Source organism: Mytilus californianus, unplaced genomic scaffold, assembly GCF_021869535.1.
Source record: "Mytilus californianus isolate M0D057914Y unplaced genomic scaffold, xbMytCali1.0.p SCAF_2, whole genome shotgun sequence".
Lineage (NCBI taxonomy): Eukaryota > Metazoa > Mollusca > Bivalvia > Mytilida > Mytilidae > Mytilus > Mytilus californianus.
This window is the reverse complement of record NW_026262668.1, coordinates 128,470,727-128,492,606: the sequence shown is the minus strand read 5'-3', so window position 1 is coordinate 128,492,606 and position 21,880 is coordinate 128,470,727. Positions and strand designations below refer to the sequence as shown.

The window sequence follows — 21,880 nt, the reverse complement described above, 5'->3', positions numbered from 1 at the left end:
CATCGCGACTTATTGGTGGTTTGTGAAAAATTCTTTACAACTAAAGTTTTCGCCTAATCAAACTGGAAATTGTGGTTTGTGATTTATTCTTTACAACTAAATCATGATTACAGCCGGGTACCAGGGGTAATTGAAAAATCAATCGGTTCTAAAACAGAGAATGCACTCTGTCTGTAAATGTTACATATATAGACAAAATTTGAAAATAAATAAAGTACAATTGTAATTATTTTTCTTCAATAATAGCTGTACTTTAAATGTAATGCAAATTTAGAGCATTCACCAAGTTAAAACCGATAAATTATCTTCCTGTATAGAGATTGATGGACGTAAATGAGACGTATTGAGACAATTATACATCTGACGATATCCTTGATTGTACATGCATTGTCGATCTTCTCCTGACATTATATAGACAAACATTTTACCCCACTTCATACTATAGGTAGATTATTTTATAAATATAATTCAACCAGTTCTAAGTTGAGACATAATTAATATACGGCTTAAATATTCTGACACATTACCTTTTGATAATGAAATGTGCCGCAGGTCTTTAAACTCTTACACCTGACTGAATGCAAAAATAAGAACTTCCAAGTTAAATGTTTAGAAAAAAGTTAAAAAAATCTAAATTTGATCTATTTTTAGGTTGATGGGATATGGTAATACAGTGAAATTAACAGATATGGTAATAAAGAGAGGAAGTCAGATGTCTAAAGAGGATTGGTTTTAATAAAGTTTAAACAGGATACTTATTAATCACCAGATAATGACATTTTCTATGGCTTAATATCAACATTACTTCACCCAAGGAACAAATATCAACTGGTAAGTGTTTTTCTCTTTTTCTTCACAGCAAATTTCTATCTTACAGGCATTGAAGGAACTATAGTTTCGTCTTGTATGTGGTTGATCCCAACAGTATAGGCCTCAAGGGCATATGATAGGAATAGGGGGACCTTGCATGTATCCTTAGTCCGGATAGTATTGAGATTAGACGTCTCGTTAAGCCGTGTTTAGTTCAGGACAAGTATACGTAATTGAGTGATATTTTTATTTTTGATTAAATTTTGTATGCATTTAGCAGTCGTTGAACTGCTTCTGAATATCGAAAATACAGCATTTATACTTCCAAAGATTCAGACAGTTAAAAAAAAGTAAAATTGGTATAAAAATGTATAAAATGTCCAAAAATATGCATTATTTTCATATTAAATTGTGTTTCTCGAAAATCTTCCACATAATTTTGATAAGAAATGATATGTTATTGATGCAAACTTTTCCGTTTTAATATGAACATATTCCGGGGTCACCGGATTTTTTTCTCTCCAGTAGAAATCAATTAATCGATATGGAGCGTGCAAAAGGGTCTACACGACAGAATAATCATAGCGTCGTGACGGCGCCCCCCCCCCCCCCCCCCCCCCCCCCTTCCAAAAAAAATCGTATTTTCGTGCTTAATTGCAATCTAATTAGAATTAAATCTCCGCATTCGCTCATTTTTTTTAATTTTTTGGTCGCTACGTGGCGATTGCCGAGATTTAATTTTAATTAGATTGGCTTCATTGATTTGGACAGAGATAAAAACGAGTACGCTGACCCCCTAATCTTTTCATATCGTTGAAACGGAAATGTTTATAGCAATACAATATCTTATTTTTTACAAATAAATAATATGAATATCATAAACTGTGACTATGTATTTTTCTTATTCTATTATAAAAGTCTTATGAAAAATATATATTTTAGAGACCGTTTTGTCCTCATTCATAACCCGCTGTAAATATAATCTTTTATAAACAAATCATACACATCTGAGAACTTCAATTGTTGCTCTGAAACATAGTATGACTTGTAAAGGCTAAAACCAAAAACCGTCAGAAAATAGTTAAAGCAAAAATACCCCAGATCTGATATTTTGTACCCAAATATTATGTTTTACTGATGTAAAAAAAAGGAGATGTGGTATGATTTCCAATTAGACAACTATCCACCAAAGTTCAAATGAAGTGGATGTAAGCAATTATAGGCAACCGCGTACGGCCTTCAACAATGAGAAAAACCCATACCGTATAGTACCGTATAGTCGGCTATAAAGGCCCCGACATGAAAAATATGAAACTACTAAATTAAGAAAACTAACAGCCTAATTTATAACAAAACTATTTACGAAAAAAAATACGACAAACATGAACTAACGACAACTACTGAACTACAGGCTCGTGACTTGGGATAGGTACATAAATAATGTGGCTGGGTTAAACATGTTTGTGTCAACAACGAGGAAAACCCATACCGTATAGTCGGCTATAAAATACCCCGACATGAAAAATATGAAACAATTCAATTGAGAACGGCCTTTTATATAACAAAACAATTAACGAAAAGCAATTATGACAGATAAATTTGAACAAACGACAACCACTGAACTACAGGCTCCTGACTTGAGACCGGCACATAAAGAATTTGGCGGGGTGAAACATGTTTGTGGGCGCTCAACCCTCCCCTAACCTGGGACGGCGGTGTTACAGCACAACATAAGAACAAACTATAAAAATCAGTTGGAAAGCGCTTAACTCATCAGATCGATACAAAGCAGAAAAACATCCAACAAAAAAAAACAAAAAAAAACAAACGCAGACCGGACGTGGAAGGGTATTTATACATCCCTAACAACAAAAAAGACACAAAGTACAGATCTGAAAGTGCTCGCAATTAAAGACAGTTAGCCCAAAGCCAAAACGACTAATAAAAAATATCAAGTCTCTAAGACTTAGATATCAATCAGTATACATCCAACATCCAGTGGATTTAATGTAAAGACGTCATAAACAGTCAGAGAAAAACATGACCTTGTGCAATGCCAAAATATAGGTATCGACAGTTTGTAGTATCGTGATTTCTTGTTTTCTAAATTTATTTTTATTAGAAGGTGGTGAAAAATGAGCATGTTCTAAAGAAATGTATATAGTCTTTCTCCTCTGTTTTACCAAAATTACATCTAAAACATTTCCACTTTGTATACTTTTAATCTACTAAAATATTACATAGCATGTTATTATAAATATCTTTGCTTCTATTTGTTTATTTCGCCATCTCAATTTATCCTTAAATATGTTTATTTTATTCTTTAGATAGTTTTCATTTATTAGCTTTTGAGATGGAAGCTTTTACATCTTATACGGTGCAATTCAGTTTTACTTTAAAATTAACTTATCAATACTTTCTGATATCTTTTCCTCACGATCCAATATGTCGTTAATATATACAAACCCACTTGTTACCCAATTTTGAAAGAACATGCTTTTATTTCAGTATTTAATGTATATATCCATTACCCCAAAGAATCTGTTTTCTCATATCAAAAAGTGATCGGTAAAATGTTTTAACATCTTTCTGTTTTCACCCAACTAATACAATATCATAAGAAAAAAAAATCCCAGGAAGGATTTTCGAGAAATTGCAATTTTAAGTGAAAAAAATGCATATTTTTCGCCGCTTTTAACGTACATTCTATACATTTATATACCTGTTTCATAAATTTCTAATCGAATGTATCTCTGGAGGTAAACACACTTAATATTTTTATTCGATATTCAGATGCAGTTTAACGAGTTTTAAATGCATTAAAAATGTCATAAAAATTCGAAAATACGTATGATTTGCAGGAATTTAAATTAAAAAATACTCATAACGTCTCATGATATTAGAGCTGTTATTTTCTGGGTCTTTTGGCATAACATTGAACCGAAGCAAAAGCAACCCTGACTTAGAAAGAGGGGAGGACTTGTGTGACCTAAAATGATGCTAAATATTCCTACAACCCCAACCCCTGTGATTGTCTTACACGTTCTCCGCGTTCACTTCATCGACAGAATTATCAAGAAGCAAACTGAGATGTTATTCTCCAGTAGAGAGTGTTGATTAAAACAATATAATGATTTGAAAATGTTGTTTAATTGACACCCAAAATCAAATTAGTTAGTGAATGGCTGATAAATGTAGAAATACTTTTAGTAGATTCTAGTGTTTGTTTAAGCCATTTTTACTATTTTTATGTGGGTAAATCATCTTAACATGACTTAATGCTGTAAAAACTTAGAATTGTAGTAATAAGTCAAAGATGTTTTGAAAATGAGAATATGGACAACTGGGCATTTCATACTTTCATTATTATGCAGCTGTAAGTAACGGGGTCAACAAGCATTTTGAAACTAAATTTATGGAATAAGATTTACCGGTTATATAGGTATATTCGCTCTACTCCTGTGTACATCATAGTTCTGATGGTATCTGTTGATTATTTTATGTTTGAATGACGTCTCTGTCGTTCGTTTAAAAATTATAAAGAACAAAAATTATAAAAATTGTTAAAAAAGCCATCTCATTCAAACATATTTCCTACTTAAATAAAATGTTATTTAACTAATGATACAATGCAATGTATAGCTACAATGCATGTTATAATGTTATGAACTTATAAGCGGCACACTATGGCGTCCTATACGGTTATAAGCGACACACTATGGCGTCCTATACGGTTATAAGCCCGAAGGTTCAAAACGAAAAAACGAACATTTGCATAACGTTAAACATTGATGTTGCATTTGCAATATATTGTTATTTTTTTGCATACTGGTATGTTACCATCGTTAGAGGCCAATTGAGTTAATCCATATAGTTAATACATGTTTATTGTAAGACTAAATGATATAGAACTGCACATGATATAAAACCCCAGTGTGTTATACCGTTATTCACACTGGTATTAAATTGAAACTCTTGGAAATAGGTGTTGGATCTCTATTCTATAACATTGTAAAGAATATGTATGCATTCAGCAGATCATGCATAAAGATAAATAATAACATAACAGAAAGTTATGGTGCCAAGTTTGATGTTAAACAGGGCGATAACCTTAGTCCTAATCTTTTTAATATTTTTACTAATGATTTACCAAAATACCTACAGACTATAGATGATACTATAACCTTGAACAACCGTTCGGTTCATTGTTTAATGTATGCAGATGAAATTATTTAACTATCAAGTTCTCCGGAAGTACTTCAAAAGAAACTTGATTTACTTTTTTGATCAATATTGTAATGATTGGTGTCTAACTGTAAATACCAAAAAAACAAAAGTATTGATATTCAACAAGGCAGGTAGACATATCCATCATATATTTAAGATTAAAAATGTGTTGCTTGAATGTGTAAATAGATACAAATATCTTAGTATTCACTTCTGTGCATCAGGATCAATTTACTTTGCGCAAGAAGAACTCTATAAAAAAGCCTTAAAAGCATACTTCAAATTATCAAAAGATTTATTGTCACGGAATCCTTCTGTTAAAACTAGTGTACATGTTTATGATCATACAATTAAACCAATTCTATTATATGGTTGTGAGGTGTGGGGAATGTTCAATCCGTTCACATCTAAATTTAGGAATGGCTTGTTAACCTTTCATCAAATTTATGATAAATGTCATGTAGAAAAACTGCATTTAAAATTCTGTAAATATATTCTTGGTGTCCACTCAAAAGCAACAAATATATCTGAATTGGGCAGACTTCCTTTATATTACGATATTGTAAAAGCTATGGTTAATACTATAACAGGTTAATAAGAAATCAGTTCATATGTCCACTGCTAGATAGTGCTTTTCATGAATCAATATTTTTATCTGATGCAAAAAAAAAAAAACCTTCATGGTATGGTTGTTTAAATGTGATATTAAAAATTATTAAGTCTGCAAACCCAATGAACAATCAAAACTTACTAAATGTAAATAGTAAGTTTATTAAGAACTATTCTTTACAAGAATGGGAGCAGACATTATAAATACATGCTGGTAGTAAACTATGCTCTTATGTACTTTATAAAAATAATTTTGTCTGTAAAAAATATTTATCTGTAATCCACCATGTTGATGTTAGAAAAAATCTGACAAGGCTGCGTGTTTCAGCACACTCCCTAAAGATTGAAAAGGGAAGGTATCAGGGTATTCCTCGACATGATAGAACTTGTCCCAGATGCTCAAGCTCTGAGGTTGAAGATGAATTACATTTTCTTCTTAATTGTACCTCATTAAATAATGAGAGAAGTAAATTAATACTTTGTGCTAGAAATATTGTGCTAATTTTGATATGTTGACAATTAAAGATCAGTTTATTTGGTTAATGAGTAATGAAAACAAGGATATCTTGTATGAAATGTGTGCTTTCATAAAACAGAATGAAAAATACTCATAATTCAGACCATTGTTTGTGTTTTTTATGTATTTTCTTTTTTCTCTCAGAGATGGGACAAGTTGTGCTAGAGGCTGCATCCAAATCCAAACATTTTTACACAAAAATTTTACACAATATATTACTATGTGCTTTTAGTACCTGCCCTTGGTGGCTCCTGCATTTGGATAACTACATGATCAACAATACTATTTGTTCATATGCATCAGCCACGAGGAAGGACTTGACTCAAAAGCTTTTTTTATAATGGATGTGATGCTGCTTCTGGTGCATGGTCAATAAACACTAAACATACTGGTTTACGTGACTACATGTATTATTAACTCAATTTATATTTCATGTTTTTTTTTCAGTTGTATTTCTTTTTTTTTTTATTTTCTTGTGTATTGTCTTTTGTAATTGTGTGATATAAAAAAATCATTGTACTGACTATGCCTATAATTGGTCCTCTATTGGAAATAAAATGTATCTTATCTTATAGATAAAGTCAATGAACTTTAAGCACGTGTAACTGTTCATATTGTCAATCAAGATAAGATAGGCGGAGTCTCTATAAATGTAAATGGATTGATAAGATAATAAAGCAATATCATTACAACCCCCCTCTTGAGACAAGCAATTAAATTTGACACAGTTCATTAAGTCACATTCAAAGTCTAGCCAGTTTGTGTTGTATGTTGAATCTAACTAACTACGATAAATATTTACAGACAAGCATGAAATTTAACGATCATACGAAATTACTTTAGAAAATCACATGTTGATCAATAAAGAAAATAGAGAAAAATTTTTCTCCAATGAATAGAAAACGTATACTAAATTAAATAATTTTGACGGACAAGTTTTAATAAATTGTGATTATCTTTTTAAATAATTTCATACAAACGTAAGGTCAGGATATACTATCCTGCATTTTCCTACTCGCAAAATCTGAGCAAGGGCATTATTCTGTCCCTTACGGCACTACTCAGATTTCCTTTTGAATTTAACACTCCTCTATTAGTCAAGTAGGTTTTTTGACGGATCTCTCACTTCTTCCTACAAACGATGGTTCTAAAGATTGTTTATCAGTTATATTGTCAAAATCGTTGTGATTGTTTTCATTTGCTTCTTCTAGAGATGTTTGTTCGATTTTGTCTTCTTTTGTTTTCAATAAATGTTTTCTGTTTCGTTTGAAAATTTGTCCTTCTGTTGTTTCAATGACGTATGAGTTCGGAGTGTTATTATTTCTTACGACAGTTCCTTGGTCCCATTTTCCTTTAGGATTGTGCTGGAATCGTATAGTGTCATTAGGTTGTAGTTCCGGTAATGGTTTTGAACTTTTATCGTAATATTGTTTTTGATTCATTTTTTGTTGTTTCATTTTCCTTTGCGTGTTCTTCAAATTACCGCATTTTGGTTTCAAACGGTTCTTTATTGTTTGAATAGTTGTCCTCAGTCTTCTATTCATTAAGAGTTGAGCTGGTGAGTCAAGATTTTCCAACGGTGTATTTCTGTAGTTTAACATAGCAATATGCGGATCTTTTCCGTCCTGTTTAGATTTGCTTAGCATTTTCTTGACGCTTTGAACGAATCTCTCGGCTAGTCCATTGGATTGTAGATAGTGTGGACTAGACACTGTGTGTGTGAATCCCCATGATTCTGCAAATTGTCGAAATTCAGCTGATACGTATTGTGATCCTGAATCACTTCGGACTTTTGACGGTATGCCGTGTCTCGCAAAAACGGATTTCATGTGTGTTATAACGCATGACGCACGTATGTTCTCTAATTTTGCAATTTCAAAATATCTTGAGTAGTAATCGACAATGATTAGGTAATTGTTATTGTTCCAATAAAAAATATCAGTACCAACTGTCATCCACGGTAGTTCTGGAGTTTCACTTTCTGCCATTGGCTCTTTTGTGTTTGATCTTCTCCTTTCTAAGCACACACTACATTTTGAAATAAAGTCAGTAATCTGTGCATTGATTCCTGGCCAAAATATATAGTCTCTTGCTAATTTTCGGGTTTTTTCTATTCCCAAATGTCCTTCGTGTAGTTTGTTGAGCATATTCTTTCTCATACTCGCGGGAATAATTATTTTTTCTCCTTTTAGAATAATTCCATTTACGTTGGATAATTCATCCCGGAAGTTCCAGTATTCAAAAACCTCCTTTGTAACCTCATTTTTATCATCTGGCCAGCCGTCTATTATTAACCTGGTCAGTGTTTGTAAAGTACCATCCTTTGAAGTTTCTTCCGTTATTTGTTATAAATTTCTATCAGACATTGATGTATTTCTTATGACCATGTTCACGAAACACTCTATATCATTTTCCACTTCATTATTTGTGTTGATCTTTATCGGCGATCGCGATAACATGTCTGGAACTATTAAATCTTTCCCTGGTATATACTTCAGTGAGAAATCGAATTTTTAACCTCAATAACATCCTCTGTAGTCGTGGCGGAGCACACCCTTGAGATTTTCTCACGATCATCTCTAACGGTTTGTGGTCAGATTCAACATGTATGTGTTTACCATACGTATAATCATTAAATCTTTCCAATCCAAATAGCACAACAAGCAATTCTCTTTTTATGTTGGCATATCTGCTTTCGGCATCTGTCAATGACCTTGATGCATATGCAACAGGTTTATTGTCTTGTATCAACATTGCCCCAAGACCGCATTTGGATGCATCATAACTTACAGTTACTGGTTTTGACACATCGTAGAAACTTAATACTGGATTCTTTGTTATAATATCTTTCAATTTTTCAAATGCTTGTTGCTGTTCATGTGTCCAAATGAATTCGTGTTCTTCTCTCAATAGCTTTCTGATAGGCTCTGTAACTGCTGACATGTTCGGAACAAACTTTGCTAAGTAATTAATGTAGTATAGTACCCCTTTTTTGTCTGTTGTAGCCGGCATTTTTTTGATAGCCTGTATTTTTTCCTGATCGGGTCTTACTCCATCTGCGCTTAGAGTGTGTCCTATGTGCGTCACCTCTTTGACTCGAAACTTGCATTTTTCGGCATTTAACGTACGTCCAACCTCTTGACATCTGTTAAGAACTGAGCGAAGTATATCATCGTGTTCCTTTCGCGTTGTTCCCCACACTAGAATGTCGTCGATATCAGTTTCAACTCCTTTTAAGTTTTCAAACAATTGTGACACTCGTTTTTGAAAGACTAATTGAGCCGATTTAATTCCAAAAGGCATTCGCAAGAAGCAGTACCTCCCGAATGGAGAGTTAAACGTAGTAAGGAGTTGGCTCTCTTTATCCATGCGTAACTGCCAATATCCATTATTACAATCTAGTTTACTCGGATACTTAGCACCTGTCAGTCGTGTGGTTATGTCCTCTATTGTTGGTAGCGCAAAATGTTCTCTTTCTATCGCTTTATTCAAATTTCTTGGATCTAAACAAATCCTCAACTTTCCTGTTTTCGGCTTTTCTACAACAACCAACGAATTCACCCAGTATATCGGTTCATCGACCTTTCGGATTACTTCTTTGTCTTCCATTTCTTTTAATGTAACTTTAAGCTTTTGTCGAAGCGCGGATGGTATCTTTCTCGGCGGGTTTATTACAGGATTGACGCTTGAGTATATTTTAATATGGTACGGTTTTTCTAGATATCCTAAGCCTGTAAAGACTTTCGGAAACGATTTGACAGGATCGTCAACGTCTGTTTGTACCGTAATGATAACATGAATTAGACCTAACTCATTTGATGCCTTGAATCCTGATAGCGGAGATTGATTTGTGTCCGTCACAAAGAATTCACAGTTTTTGTCTTTTAAATGCAACGAACATTTTCCTACAATTTTGAGTTTATCTCCTGAATAGTTAGTAAGAGAAGTGGAAGTTTTGCTTAATTTGACGTTTGACAATTTCTTTGTAAATTGAAAGCGGTAAGATGTTGACTTGAGCACCAGTATCGATTTTAAATTGTACTGTCTTACCTTGCAATTTCAATGATGAAAAGCAAGCATTTTCTTTGATTTCCGTTTTTCTGTTTACTGCTCCTTTTCCGTCCGATTCGCATGAAGAATATTCATCTAATCCGTGAACACTTTTCAAAAACTTTGATTTACAAAACTTCTGATAGTAATGCGGCTTTTTGCATTTATGGCACTTTTTACCGTATGCGGGACAGTTTTATCTCTCGTGAGTTGTTCCGCACTTTCCACAACTGAAACTCGAATTCGACTCTCGCTTCTCATGATCTCGTCTGCTCGGCCTTTCTTTGCGTAGCCTTCATTGCGGTTGGTATTTTGATTTTGAGTTTTCCTCCTCAAAGCGTGTACTTGTTCTTCCTCGTTTAACGTTTTCATCTGTTTTCTAGATTCTTCGTCGGCGCGACAAATACCAACAGCTTTGTCCAGTGTCAACCCATCCTCTCGAAGTAAACGTTCTTTTACTCTGGAAGAGTTCGTGCCACAAACTATTCTATCACGAATGAGTCCATCCTTTCAGTGTTCAAATTCGCAGTTCTTGGCAATTAACTTCAGGTCTGTTAAATACTGATCAATACTTTCACTCGAATTTTGAACGTGTGTGTTGAAACGATGTCTGATTACTGTTACATTCTTCTTCGGGATGCAATAGTCCTCGAATTTTTTCAGCAGTACTTCAAGTTTATCAGCTTCATTTTCACCAAAATTGAATGTATTGTAAATTTCTCGGCCTTCTAATCCAATGACATATAAGACAGCTCTGCACTGTTCCTTTTCTGTTTTTTCACCCATAGCTACTTCTAGGTATAAGTTCGTTGTTTGTTTCCACCTTTTCCATTTCTCGGATAGGTTGTCTTCATGGGAAAAATCCATTTCTGGCGGTTGCTTAAAATGACCACCCATTCTTTCTTTTATCTTTTCCCCACCAAACAATAACGATAGCATTTGCTATTAACTATTTAAAAGTCATTTTTACATCTGACACCATGTTATGTTACCATCGTTAGAGGCCAATTGAGTTGATCCATATAATTAATACATGTTTATTGTAAGACTACATGATATAGAACTGCACACGATATTGTGTGTTATATATAGATAAAGTCAATGAACTTTAAGCACGTGTAACTGTTCATATTGTCAATCAAGATAAGATAGGCGGAGTCTCTATAAATGTAAATAGATTGATAAGATGATATAGCAATATCATTACACATACATACTTATATATATAATTCATTCGATGTGTCTGCCGCAATTTGTACACCAGAAATTGGTGGATACCAGAGCAATTTCTTTAAATTTTGGACAAAGTGAATGCAAATGCAAATACAAAAATGCCTTTGCTATAAATATAAATACCAACACATTAATAATATACTAGAAATGCATCTTAATAGTTGCAAAAACTGCATAAAATAATTTAAATGCTATATTTTGTTGTAAATGCAACATTTTCATAATAACGAAATCGACTATAGTGCAATCTTCTTTAGGTATACGGAAACTGGATTTTACCATATATATGTAAATTATATGGCCTTCCAAATACCGTTTCGATCCCTAACACCACTGAAGAGACATTAATTGTCGAAATCCGGATATGGTGTACAAATTTTTGCACCTCATATTTGTGGTATACCATCTTTTCCACAAGTTTATTGTTTTCTGTTTTGTATTAAACTAATATTAAGATCCATTTTGTTAGATCTGGTGATCAATTTATTTGGCAATCGCCAATGGCAGTCAGCAGGGTTTAAGAACATCAGTTGTTCGACCTGTTAGTCAAATGCGTTTTGTTAAAATAGACTTTTTAACTTTTTTGGTCTTTTGGAAATTGTTGTTTGTGCTGTTTTTAGACCCTTCTACCAAGAAATTTTTTCACATGCACACGTATAAAAAATGCGGTTTTTATCCAACGCAATCATAGGTTTGAACGTTGTTTTCAATTTAGACTTTTATATTTGTTTTGCATGCACACGTATAAAAATTGCGGTTTTTATCCAACGCAATCATAGGTTTGAACGTCGTTTTCAATTTAGACTTGTTTATATTTTTTCGTTTGGGCTTGTATTATATTTTCCTTCGGGTTTATATGATCCGTTCATCCTATTTCGACTCTTTAAAATTCAAGAGTCTATCCTAAATTGAGGTAAATTTTATGGCCTTCCAAATACTGTTTCGATCCCTAACATCACTGAAGAGACATTAATTGTCGAAATCCGGATATGGTGTACTAATTTTTGCACCTTTTGTTTGCGGTATACCATCTTTTCCGCAAGTTTATTGTTTTCTGTTTGGTATTAGATATTAATTTTTAAAGATCCATTTTGTTACATCTTGTGATCCGTTTATTTGGCAATCGCCAATGGCAGTCAGCAGGGTTTAAGAACATCAGTTGTTCGACCTGTTAGTCAAATGCGTTTTGTTAAAATATACTTTTTCACTTTTTTGATCTTTTGGAAAATGTTGTTTGTGCTGTATTTAGACCCCTCTTCCAAGAAATTTGTTTTGCATGCACACGTATAAAAATTGCGGTTTTTATCCAACGCAATCTTAGGTTTGAACGTCGTTTTCAATTTAGACTTGTTTATATTTTTTCGTTTGTGCTTGAATTATATTTTCCTTCGGGTTTATATGATCCGTTCATCCTATTTCGACTCTTTAAAATTCAAGAGTCTATCCTAAATTGAGGTAAATTTTATGGCCTTCCAAATACTGTTTCGATCCCTAACATCACTGAAGAGACATTAATTGTCGAAATCCGGATATGGTGTACTAATTTTTGCACCTTTTGTTTGCGGTATACCATCTTTTCCGCAAGTTTATTGTTTTCTGTTTGGTATTAGATATTAATTTTTAAAGATCCATTTTGTTACATCTTGTGATCCGTTTATTTGGCAATCGCCAATGGCAGTCAGCAGGGTTTAAAAACATCAGTTGTTCGACCTGTTAGTCAAATGCGTTTTGTTAAAATATACTTTTTCACTTTTTTGATCTTTTGGAAAATGTTGTTTGTGCTGTATTTAGACCCCTCTACCAAGAAATTTGTTTTGCATGCACACGTATAAAAATTGCGGTTTTTATCCAACGCAATCATAGGTTTGAACGTCGTTTTCAATTTAGACTTGTTTATAATGTCACGAAGAACAATAAAGTTTTAATCAAACACAATTTTTACCGATAATGATTTCATTATCTGTTATTTAATTGAAAAAAAAACTCATCAAAGATTCCAGACTGATGATATAGTATGCACGACGCGCACACTTTTACATATTAAGGTTAATCAGTGGCACTCGAATCAAGACATCAGGAAGGCCAAATCTAGAACAAATCAAAAAGGTTAAACCCGTTAACATCACAGGATATTGGATTTTTTCCCATGATACGAGTGATATAGTTGTTTAAATGTTGTTATAACCCTGATTGAATTAGGTTCTTATTGTACAGCATAAACTGTGTTAATGGCACCAATCTTGATAACCACTAGTACTTGTGCTTATTTCAAGCTCTGATACATACTGAATCCCTACAACAGGTAAAACTTTAATTGCCATTGTTTACCTCCTTGTTGATAGTTGTCTCTTTGACAATAATACCAATACTTTATTATCATTTTAAACTGACGGAGAGAAAGAAACTTTAAGAGTGTTATATTAGTATATTGTATGTTTTACTTATACGTGTTTATAATGACAATACAATTTAATTGGATAAAAAAATAAAACATGAAGAACTACAGTGAATCAGTTTAACTAGAGACATTTTATGTATGTATGAGCTGTTTTTCCATGGGTTTACTGTTATGCAAATGCTCCTTTTTCATCTTTAAAAATTTCGGCTCGTAATTACAACGAATGGTATATTATGATTAAACAACCTGATTCAGTAAAAGCGTTCATATATAACCAGCAAATGCAAAACTTCTTTGTTTTAATCATTTCGTTTTCATTGCAATTACAAGATAAACTACATGGCTTTTACTGACTTTATCCTACAATTTTATTTTACAATTACTGTATTTTAAATGAAAATGCTTTAACCCTTAAATTTATACTACCATTCCCCATGTCAAACTGAAAAATCGTCTAAAAGTCAAAATCCACAATGCTTTTCATTATAAAAATGGTAGCATACGCTATAAATTCATTGCTTTGTGATACCATACGGCTTATTTTGTCAATAGTGAACAAAAAGGTAAAATATGCTACACTGAGGAACAAGTGATCAGTAGGCTGGAGTTTCTTATTGACAACATATTTGTTGAATTTGGAAGTAGACTTTTTTCAACAAATTGTCGGCATTCCTATGGAAACGAACTGTGCGCCTCTCTTTGCCGATCTCTTCTTATGTTCATATGAGTCGGAGTTCCTACTGACACTTGTCAAAAACAAGAAGATCAAAGAAGCCAAATCATTTAATTTCACATCCAGATATATTGATAATGTTCTTTCCATTAACAATCCAATTTTTTCTGATAGGGTTCCATTAATATATCCCCCAGAACTAGAAATTAAATAAACAACAGACACGGCTTCCTCCTCCTCATTTTTAGACTTATACCTCGAATTTTAAATAAGCGGTCATCTCAGTACTAGAATCTATGACAAACGAGACGATTTTAGTTTTGAAATTATCAACTTCCCCCACCTTAGTAGCAATATACAACTTCATGGGATATACATTTCCCAACTCATTTGATATTCAAGAGCTTGCAGCTACTACTTAGACTTTAGAAAACGTCACCTGTGTCTGAGCAGAAAGTTGATGAACCAGGGTTATGTCAAAGAACGTCTCGCCCTTTTTCTAAAAAAGTTCATCGGAAGATACCAAGAGCTTGTTGATAAAGTTGTTGGTGAAGTATAGATTCTAGGCACTGACGTTGTTTATCATCTTAATTACGTGTTATAGTGTTCTTTTTTTTTTTGTATATTATTAACTTTTATTGTTTAGTCCATTTTTGGTAATATTCTTTTGGCGTGGCTCGGTACTGATACATCCCGCCATTATGTTATGGTGCTATAGTAATTTTTTGTCTTCTCGTCTTTCATTTTTGCTTACTAGTATGTTCTTTGTCTATATGCCACTTTATATTTCTTTGTTGACTGTTTGTTTTTATAGTGATTAAGATTATAACACAATGTTGACTGCTGTACCCATATTTTTGACATTTTTATCTATTATGTCTGTTTGTTTTGTTCACACATTGTTGTCAATATAATGGAATTTTATGCGACTGTCATGCAAGTGAGAGGTTAAGCTAGCTATAAAACCAGGTTTGATCCACTAAGTTGGTAACTTGCATATTATTTTACTTTAAAAAGAGGGGGAAATATGAAGGAGGGAATCAAACACCTCAATTCGAAGAAAAACAGACAAAAAGAAACGACGAAAAGACAAACAATAGTAAAAAACACAGGATACTACAGATTGAGCATCACGAGAACCACAGGATACTAAAGATTGAGCATCACGAGAACCACAGGATACTACAGATTGAGCATCACGAGAACCACAGGATACTACAAATTGAGCATCACGAACCACAGGATACTACAGATTGAGCATCACGAGAACCACAGAATACTACAGATTGAGCATCACGAACCACAGGATACTACAGATTGAGCATCACGCGAAACACAGGATACTACAGATTGAGCATCACGAACCACAGGATACTACAGATTGAGCATCACGAACCACAGGATACTACAGATTGAGCATCACGGACCACAGGATACTACAGATTGAGCATCACGAACCACATTTCTAAATTTCAAGCTATACATCTCTGAAAATTTTCGTTAAATTTAAACGAAACGATCAAAGATCTGACCTCAACATTATTTTGTCATAATATTTAAAAATCTAAGGAAATAGCTTGAAGTATAGTAGTCTCTTTGTCCAGTGGGAGTTTCCTGTCCTTCATCCCAGTCAAACCACTTTGATGGATCTTTTATTTTTAAATTAACAGTTAATTTCTTCTCGTCCATAAAATTTAGAAAATATTAGCCATTGTACGATACGATAACTTCAATCAACCAATCAATCAATCAATCAATCAATCAATCAATCAATCAAAAAAACTTACTTTAATGCCCCACAAAAAAAACTTTGAATTCTTCACGGTGTCCTCATGGTCACTTATATGCGCGGAAATGAAATAACAAATCAAAACAGAAGAATTTAATTGAATAGTTAATGATGATCCGTAATATTAAAACGATACTAATTATGATAATAATTTCAGATATAGTCAAAGTAATTTTAGCAAAACTTCTTTAATTTGTTTCGTGTGTTATAAAATATTTGCAGTTGATTCTCAATATGTGCAAAACTAAGGGATTAAAATCAAGTCAAATCAATTATGCTTAAATTGTTCATATTATCAATGGCTCTTTACATATAACCATTATATAACACTGTATTTCATTTCATATTTAATTGGTAGTTTACTAATTTGGAATTATTATTCTGGCAGTTCTATTACATACATATAATATGCCACACACAATAATTTTTCGCATAAAAAGAATAGTCTAAATTTTGAAATAGAATATTGAATTACAATTCAAAATTCAGTATCTCTTTGATTGAAATTTGAAAGCAATATATGTCAGCCTAATATATATTGCTGTGGGTTGATTTCAATGTGTTCGATTTATTATCTTTTTTGTATATTCACCACTCATTAACATATATAAAGTTCCCTCCTACAGGGTAATAACAATTCAACAATTCACTACACTCTGCATAGTAACACTAATATTGGAAAGTAGAGTTAGTAAATGTTTGACAAAATCCTACTAACTTCAAGTAAATTACATGTGGTAAGTTGTGATGAATGCAGTGTTCAATAAAAAGGTCTAAGATTGAATACTTTCATTTTAAATGAAATTAAGCGATGCGTTTTTGAAAATAATTAACATAAATATATATCTATCCGAATGAATTATCTAATATTCAGGACATCATGATTTGTGATAAGTAGTGATATTTTTAGACTTTTAATAGCATTAAAGTATAGCCTTACGCAGTTTTTACAGGATATAAAACATACTCTAAACATTAAAAGTATGTATTTTACAGTTAAAGAGATTATCAAATTTTGGAAATCAATTATTAATATGATACCATTAATTAAGACAATATTGACAAATTCTAAAAATGAAACATACGCATGATAACACATTTACAATGAAGCACTTGTATAAACAGCATTATATATCAGTGATTTCACCGATTTCACATTTTGTTGGTTTCTGTAGATGTGTTGGTACATTCAAATCAGCATGTTAAATTAAGTTCACTCCTGGAGTTACTTCAACTTGGTTTACTGCTTTCCATTGTTTGTGCAATAATGTTGTGGTTTTACAAAAAGAATGGCCTGTATTAAGAAGGGACACATTGAAATTTGTTAAAAAAAACAAACCAAATTCGTCTTCTTTAAATGACTTTTAATGGTTGTGCTTTTCAAGTGACAGTCGGCATTTTCATTAGAACGAAATTTGCACCTTCTCCCACCGACAAATATATTTATTTGCATGATGTGCGACTGCCGGTTATGAGAACTTCAGACCATTTCTATATACCCCATTCAACACTGAAATGAAGAAAGAAGAGGCGCGATTATTATCCTTTGACTTTTCGTTCCGCTATTAAGATGATGTCTTTTCATTGAATAATTCAACTTTGGTGGTTATGTTGGTCGCTTCTATTTTAATTATTAAAATAATGATATATAGATGCAGTAACGTGTTTCTCTATATCTTGACTTTTACCTTCTTGTACACATAAAAATCGACAGCGAAGAACAGTTCAGAACCTAACGAAAACTGGAACCGAAATAAGGAGGATATATCTCCCACTTGATTCAATACTTCGTGAGCACCTGTTTTTATCAGGATTACTTTAAAAATACAAGGATGTTATTTACTAGGTAGCTATTGAACCAAGGTACCGTAAAGGTTAAGTTGACGTCATCAGTACAAAAAGTAAACAGATCATGATTTGGTTGACGTTTCGTTACGACAAATCTATGTCGTATATGACCAAGGGTATGTTTCTTTTGTTTCATTATTCCGTCTTCTTTCCATAGTTTACGAACAAAATTGAGAATGGAAATGGGGAATGTGTCAAAGAGACAACATCCCGACCAAAGAGCAGAAAACAGCCGAAGGCCACCAATGGGTCTTCAACACAGCGAGAAAATCCCACATTCGGAAGCGGGCTTCAGCTGGCCCCTAAACAAACATGTGCACTAGTTCAATGAAAATGGACGTCACACTAAACTCCAAAACATATAAATGAACTAAAATTAAAAAACATACAAGACCAACAAAGGCCAGAGGCTCCTGACTTGGGACAGGCGCAAAAATGCGGCGGGGTTAAACATGTTTTGTAAGATCCCAACCCTCCCCTATACCTCTAGCTAATGTGGAATAAACAAACGCACAGCAATACGCACAGTAAAACTCAGTTTAAAAGAAGTCCGAGTCCGATATCAGAATAGGTAACAAAAGAAACTAAGCAAAATGACAATGATGCATACATTAACAAATGACTACTAGCATTTACTGACATGCCAGCTTCAGGCCTCAATTAAACTGATTGTAAGATTATGTTTTCATCATATGAAAATCAAGTACAATCCCTCCCGTTAGGGGTTTTGTATCATACCATCATAAAATATATGAGAAGAACAGAAGGTTGTTGTGTCAACTGTTTCTTACTGGTAGAAAATAGTATTTGTTTCTTATATTCTGTTTATATTTCATCATTTAATAATATATGAATTGCGTATTTAACGTCGATTAAAATTGTAGTGTTATGTTTTGGTTTGTTTTGAGATGGAACGTCGAAATTGTTATTTTGATATTTTGAAAAATGTTGAAAGGCATTTACAAAATCACTGTACGTATTGTTTCTTATCAAGCTGCTCTTCTTTACTCAGTGCAATGCACTTTCCTGCAAAGATGATTCTCTTGTATTTTTCAGTTTTTATATTTTGATATATCCTTATTCACCGGAAGTGTCATATTTTTTTATGCAGATTATATTCGTTAGACATGATCTACAATGCTGTTATCTATAATCGACTAATTTATTACATCATATCTCGCATGATTTGTAACTTAAACTTTTAGTCAATGTTTTTATAATCATCAAATGGCATGCGTAAAGAAATTATATATTCACTAAAGCCATTTTAAAAGATAGTATTTTTTTGTATCAGGTACAGTAAACAATTTTACTTTTTAAAGACATGGTAACATTTTAGTATTTAGTAGCTCGTATAAGATTTATCTTGTATTAAAGTTAAATGCTGTCACAACTCGTAGACTATAAGCGTGTAAGCACAATGAAAAAGATTTACTAATTAGCCCTTTTAAATGCTACATTCAAAATATTTCAATTTTTTCACAAATGGATAGTTGCACGTTCATTTTACACTACCTGTTCATATGATCGTGGATATCTTCTTACAGTTGATGTGCATAATGATTGGATAATTGTTTGTTTTCCGCTACTTCGTCATAGAAGCTAGCTGATATTAAGTTTTGGTTGATGTATATGGATAAATGTTTAGTTACACTACCTTCTCATAGAACATAGATGCACTTGTCTCTGAAAAAAACCTATATATCTTAATATAACACAATGTATATCATGTATATATTGTTGTTATGCCGTAAATCTACATTATATTATTACAAAATGGTGTACGATAAGACAATATTTTTTGTCGGAATATTTCGTAGCAGAACTACCAAGCAGGTCAACCAAAAATTATTTCGTATTCTCATAGCGAAATGACAATGTTGACATCAGATATCTAATTCATTTTAGTGATGCTCCATTTAAATTTCGATAGATATAGGAAGATGTGGTATGAGTGCCAATGAGACAACTCTTCATCCAAGTTACAATTTATAAAAGTAAACCATTATAGGTCAAGGTACGGCCTTCAACACGGAGCATTGGCTCACACCGAACAGCAAGCTATAAAGGGCCCCAAATAATTACTAGTGTAAAACCATTCAAACGGAAAAACCAACGGTCTAATCTATATAAAAACGAGAAACGAGAAACACGTATGAACTACATAAACAGACGACAACTACTGTAATCAGATTCCTGACTAAGGACAGGTGCAAACATTTGCAGCGGGATCAAACCTTCTCCCTTTTCTGAAACAATAGTATAACATCGCAACATAGAAAAACACACTATAAAATATCAATTGGAAGGCTTAACTAAATCAAAAAACGTAAATTAACACACAATGAACGAATAAATTTGACCTGTGACACCTGAATGCAAATATACAGTTAATAAAAAATTACAAGGGATAAATAATTAAAGTCAAAGGTAAATAATTATAGAATAACTAATCGAAGAATTCAAATAGAGAAAAATATTCAACGAGTGACCGAACAACACATTAATTCACGAATGCGCGTAGCGCATGAGTTAATTATCAGTGTTGTTCGGTCACGAGTTGAATATTTTTCGATATTTGAATTCTTTGATTAGTTATTCTTTTTATTACATTGGCAAATGGCTTTTTTTAATGAAATTAATGTAGAAAATGTAAGGAACTATATCTTTTTTCTACGCATTCACAATTTGTTTTGATCCGACGTTATCGACGTCTTGACAACGCCTATTGTTGTATGACGTCAGAGAGTGAAATAACCACGTTTATTTCACATGTGAAATTATCGGTTTTTATTTGACTGGGAAATCAATGTAATTCAATGCTACCAATGTAATAAACAGGTTTAAACAAAGTTAAAGTATGATATCACTGTGAAATTTCAAACAATTTATAGAAAATCATCACTTTTGAAGAAACCTGCGTCATATATGTTTTTATATGATTGCCCCAAAAAGAAATAAATGTACCTTACTTTACTGATATCTTAAATAAATTACAGATAGTTTATATGTAGATCAAATGAATATACAGTTTTTATCTTCATCTCTGTCAGATACTGTTATTGTCTTATTTAAGAATATTTGGAATGTAATAAGATAAATAGTTTTCATATTCCCGGATACCATTCTGGCTTCTAATTGCTGACCACAGCCATATATCATATATAACCTTTGAACTCTATCAAATTTAAAATACGTATGGCAACATAATCATGAGGTATGATGGTAATTTGACAATTCCCTCACAATGCGTTCGAATGCGTCTGAATCAATATGTAATGAAATGACAACGCTGTAAGTGTGACTGTATATAATTTGCATTTATGTATTGATATGAACGGAACTGGTTTAATATTTGATAAATAAGAATATAACTATATATATATCATAAAAATAATCGTCTACCTAAAGGCCGTAAACCTATAATGCTATAGTTGCTGACAACTACGTCATTTGTTCTCTGGTGGATAGTAAGTCAGCGAGCACCTTTTGCCGTGAATGTTTTATTTTTCTTTGCGAGGGATACGAATAAACTTTTTAAATTCTTCAGAATGCCTGTCATTCCCAAAAAATGTTTGTTTATTTGACGATATTGAGGGTGTTTTCATTCCTGATTTAATAATGATGTAGTTATTCAACTAAAGCATTTTGAAATTTACGTATTTGGCCTAAACATATCATTTTGCCAAAAGTTATACGAGCCATAACCTTACCCAAAAAAAGACA

General features: G+C 32.7%; 1 protein-coding gene across 1 annotated transcript in view; it reads left to right on the top strand.

Moving 5' to 3' along the window:
• Positions 1-677: 677 nt before the first annotated feature.
• The window catches only part of LOC127730987 (calcitonin gene-related peptide type 1 receptor-like), a 57,824-nt gene continuing 36,621 nt past the window's right edge, over positions 678-21,880 (top strand). Inside the window, exon 1 of the mRNA XM_052239684.1 lies at positions 678-831. The gene's annotated coding sequence lies outside the window, so the exon portion shown is untranslated. The remainder of the gene's footprint in view (positions 832-21,880) is intronic.